At 44.7% G+C, this 4,832-nt stretch overlaps 1 non-coding gene across 1 annotated transcript; it reads right to left on the bottom strand.

Moving 5' to 3' along the window:
- Nucleotides 1–349: 349 nt before the first annotated feature.
- On the bottom strand, nucleotides 350–455 carry LOC123853290 (U6 spliceosomal RNA). The gene has a single exon (XR_006793075.1). It is a non-coding gene; the product is annotated as a U6 spliceosomal RNA (small nuclear RNA).
- Nucleotides 456–4,832: the final 4,377 nt, after the last annotated feature.

Genomic DNA, 4,832 nt, shown 5'->3' with positions numbered 1-4,832 from the left:
ACACACACACCAGCAAAAGGGAGATAAAGTCTTTTGGAATTGGATTCGTCTTTGTTCGCAAACCTTGGAGTCATGCTTCCTATTTTCTGATGCTTGTTCTTAAAACAGTTACTTGAACAACATTGAATTATCTTCATAAGTAGGGCCTTTCTGCACCCTCCACATGACCCTGCAATCAAACACCCTCCCCTCCTGTCTCCAACACAGCCTCTCCCACAGAACTGCAGAGTGAGGGTCAGACCAGTGACGCTGGTACCACGCCGAGGCCAGCAGGGGCGCATTGCGCTTCTGCACAAAGCCACACTAGGAGGAGGCAAGGGTTTACTCTTTCTGATCCCGTTCTGTTTTTTTAAATATGGAACACTTCACGAATTTGCGAGTCATCCTTGCACAGGACCTGTGCTAATCTTTTCTGTATCGTTCCAATTTTAGTATATGTGCTGCGAAGCCAGCACTCTGATCGCATTCTAAGACAACTTTGTGTCTAGATCCATTAAACTCACAAACGATACAGCAAAGATGCTCAAGGCCCAACACAGTGCCTTAAACATAGAAGGCTTTAATATATGTTTGTTGAATGAATGAGTGATGAATGAGTCTGAGAACCAGAAACATGGGTTCCTGCCCAGGTTCAGCCAACACTTCACCGTGTTACCTCTGTTGTCTCTTTGCCTCTTTGGGCTCGAGGTTCCTCATCTATAAAATGAGGATTGGACAATATGACCTTTGAGGTCCCACCCAGCTTCATCAGCTTCTCACAACTAGATAATTAGCGCCTCTCAGGAGGGCAGACTGGAAGGGGTTAAAAGCATGGCCAGCAGACCAGGCAATCCAGGACAGGAGTTCCAGCTTCGTCACTCAGAGTAGGACATGGCCAGTGCACTCAAGCTCTCGAGCTTTCCACACCTCCCAGTAACAAACTTATTATAAGGATTGAATCAGATGCTAGAGGAATTTTTTAGAGAGCGTGGTCCACAGTAACTATTTAATCATTGATAGATGTCGCCATTACTGTAGTGATGAATCAGAAAGAAGGCTTCTTGGAGAAGTCAGAACCTGAGCTGGAACAAGGTGGGGGAGGGAGTTTCATAAAGGAAAAGGAGTCATATGAGCAAAGGCCTGGAAGCAGTGGAACAGGAGGGGTGTTGCAGGTTGGGGTGGGGGCTGCAGGGAAAAGACAATTAACCAGGTTGGAGTGTCCAGTAGAGAAGTCACAGCCCATGGGGCACACACGAGTGCCTGCTAAGTCAGGATCTCTAAGTAAAATTGCACAAATGACACTAAAACTCTAAGCCCCTGAAACCTCCCTACTTTCTAAATGTTCAAACTCTGGAGGAGGGATATAGAGCAAGTAACACTTGGCCATAGAGTCATTTCCTACACTGTCGTTTTTTGAAAGTGAATTTAACTCCATACATTTTATTTCATAGATATTAATTGACCACTACTTATTTGCTCACAGTGAGTTCAGCAGAGACTAGAGGTAGACATGGAACAGGCTTCCCAGGCCCAGATGAAAACTAAAAGACCAAATCAGTACTTCTAGAACATTCTAGAACACCCACAAAGGGATTCTCCAAAACATGAGCAACCTGGTTTCGTATTCCAGGACTTGAAAGAGAAGTCGGTTTGACCAGCTCCAGATGCAGCACACAGAAGGCTGATAACTCAGCTGGTGGGTATGCATGGTGGGTACAAAGCATCTGCTTGGCAGTACCACCATCCTCCCAGCTTACTTCCTGGACACCCCATTTGTTCTAGACAAGAGGGGGAAGCCAGGTTAACCTGACACAGCTGCTGAATTACCCAAAGACGTTCCCTGGCACACCCCTTCTTCACTCTCTGCATAGAAAACACGTGAACAGGGGCGCCTGGGTGGCTCCATTTTTTAAGCTCAGGTCATGATCCCAGGGTCCTGGGATCGAGTCTTGCGTCCAGCTCCCTGCTCAGCGGGAAGCCTGCTTCTCCCTCTCCCACTCCCCCTGCTTGTATTCCCTCTCTCGCTGTCTCTCTCTGTCAAATACATAAATTAAAATCTTTAAAAAAATTTTTTTAAATATAAAAAAAAGAAAGAAAGAAAACACATGAACGCCTCCTTAGTCAGGAGAATGGTATGGGGGGGAGACTTGCTCCCCAAAATACTAAAACATGACCTACTTAGTCATGTCCTAACATCAAGGGGAAGCAACGTGGAAATGTTAGAAATAGGATTATCTGTGAAATCAGCTGTGTAAACGGAGATGTCTATCATGGTTCTATTTGTCTTCTGACAATGTAAACATAGCATGTTTTGTATTCATTAGAAACTGAAATAAAAAACTGTGGCCTTCATCTCTTGAAGAGATAAACCACTGCTGTGTGAGTGTTGTCCCCCTCCTCTGCTTGTTTCATCATCCAATTCCTCTGTCTTTGTCTCAGCTGAGTGGAGAGAGCCTTGATATAACTTCAGGGACTCCAGAAATCACCCCATTTGCCTGTGACCCTAAGCTGAGATGCTCATCATCACAGAACTATTTCCTTATGTTAAGACATGCTACAGAATTCCAGGACTCTCCTATTAAAACGTGAGCATGCCTACCTACCACGCCGAACACTGTAATGGTCATTGTCACCTGGGCAGTGATTCATCTCTCAGGTAATCAGTTGCCATGTCGTTAAAGAAGAACAGGATCTTGGAGAAGGGTTTTCTGAAAAGAGAAATGTCGAAGAAGGAGAGAAGAGTCCAAGGCACCAAGTACTCCCCATGGAGTGGATAGACCAGGGAAGGCAGCAGAGTGGAGTTTAGAGCCCCCCGGGGTTTGTTCCTTTGGGGTCCTAGGGTTGTAAGTACCTGTAGTGAGCATAGCAAAAATGGTGGCTGCCTTGCTCTTCCCACCCTGTTTTTGTTTTTTGTTTTTTTGTTTTTTTTTAGAAAAAACAAGATTTGTTCCCACCCTGTTTTTTAAGCTATGCTACATGACATCGCCTCTTGAGTGGCCTCGGGCCGCAGGAAGCCCTGGGCACCTGGGATGCTAGGAAGAAGTCAGTAGAGAGACTGTTCCTAAGAAGAGGCAGGAGGGTGCCATGGCAGTTCCTGTCAGCTCCCAGTTTGGGTATTTCATCAGGGTAGAATTTGTGCTTGTCTGTGGGGTATTTTGATAGATATGCCCCCACTGTCCATGCTGCCCCATCAACCCTGGCAGGTTTGATGCTAAAAACAAAACCTGAGTAGCTCTACCTTTACTGGGAGTTTGTATGGGGTGACCCATAGCCCGAAGAGGGACCATTGACGCCACTTACTTAGTACTATTATTTTCATAATAATACTAAGACATCATTTGCCTTTTCCTCTGTGTTGACATTTTCACTGATAGCACAAAGCAATCGTAGGTACACCTGGTGCCTTAGCACAATCAAGGCAATAGTCATTGTATTCCCCACTGCCATGCACTGACAAGGAAAAGAAGACACTGCCACTTAAGAATGTCCTTGCTGGAGGTGTCTGGCTGACTCAGTTGGTAGAGCTCGCAACTCTTGATCTTGGGGTCGTGAGTTTGAGCCCCATGCTGGGTGTAGAGATTACTTAAAAATAAAATCTTTAGGGGCGCCTGGGTGGCTCAGTCGTTAAGCATCTGCCTTCGGCTCAGGTCATGATTCCAGGTCCTGGGATCGAGCCCCACATCGGGCTCCCTGTTCCGTGGGAAGCCTGCTTCTCCCTCTCCCACTCCCCCTGCTTGTGTTCCCTCTCTCGCTGTGTCTCTCGCTCTGTCAAATAAATAAATAAAATCTTTAAAAAAAATAAATAAAATAAAATAAAATCTTTAGGGGCACCTGGGTGGCTCAGTCTGTTGATGGTCCGGCTCTTGGTTTCAGGTCAGGTCATGATCCATGGGTTGTGGGATTGAGCCCCACATTGGGCTCCGTGCTCAGTGGGGAGTCTGATCATGAAACAAGGCAAAGTAAGACCCCTAGGGTCTGGCATATTGTAGGAACTAAGAGAAGAAGAAAGAGAAGAGAAGAGAAGGGAAGGGAAGGGAAGGGAAGGGAAGAAGAAAAGAGAAAATTTAGTCTTTCCTATAAAAAGATTTTGTTTCCAAGATATGAAGCTTCTCTATTAGTAGATCTAAAATCATAATCTTTTTAATGCTATATGGATCATCTGTTAGACAATTTCAAGACCTCTAAGAAAGGAAATCTCTTCGTAAGAGATTTTAGGAGCTAGAGGGCTATAAGTCTCAGGGTCATATGAGCTCCAGATTAATTCATCAACATGCCTAGTACCTGTTGTCTACTCTATAATTAGTATGGGGAGGTGGGAGGGAGGACTGTAAAGGGGGAAAAAATCTGTTTTAGGGGAAAATATGTAAATACATCTGAGCAGAAGTATAATGAAGAACATGATCTAAAGTGATATGAGGTTCTGAGAGACATGTGGCATCCTGTAATAGAACTGAGAGTTTGGGGACACCTGGCTGGCTCAGTGAGTAGAGCATGCAACTCTTGATCTCTAGGGTTGTGAGTCCAAGGCCCAGGTTGGGTGTAGAGATGACTTACAAATAAAATCTTAAAAAAAAAGAACCGAGAGTTTGGCCTGGAGTTTTCCCAGACTTAATGCTTTTTAAGGAGAGTGTTGTGCTTGTGATTCATGTTTTTTAATGAGATAATTGTAGATTCACATACGGTTGTGAGAAATAATACAGAGAGATCTCCTGGACCCTTCACCCAGTTTCCCCCAATGGTAACATCTTGCAAAACTGTAGCACAATATCACAATCAGGATATTACCTTTGATACCATCCACCCATCTTATTCAGATTTCTTCAGTCTTATCTGTACCCATTTGTGTGTGTGCA

This window comes from Mirounga angustirostris, unplaced genomic scaffold, assembly GCF_029215605.1.
Source record: "Mirounga angustirostris isolate CCGP_5_RB_7025 unplaced genomic scaffold, mMirAng1.0.hap1 SCAF_14, whole genome shotgun sequence".
Classification (NCBI taxonomy): Eukaryota; Metazoa; Chordata; class Mammalia; order Carnivora; family Phocidae; genus Mirounga; species Mirounga angustirostris.
This window is presented reverse-complemented; position numbering and strand designations above follow the sequence as displayed.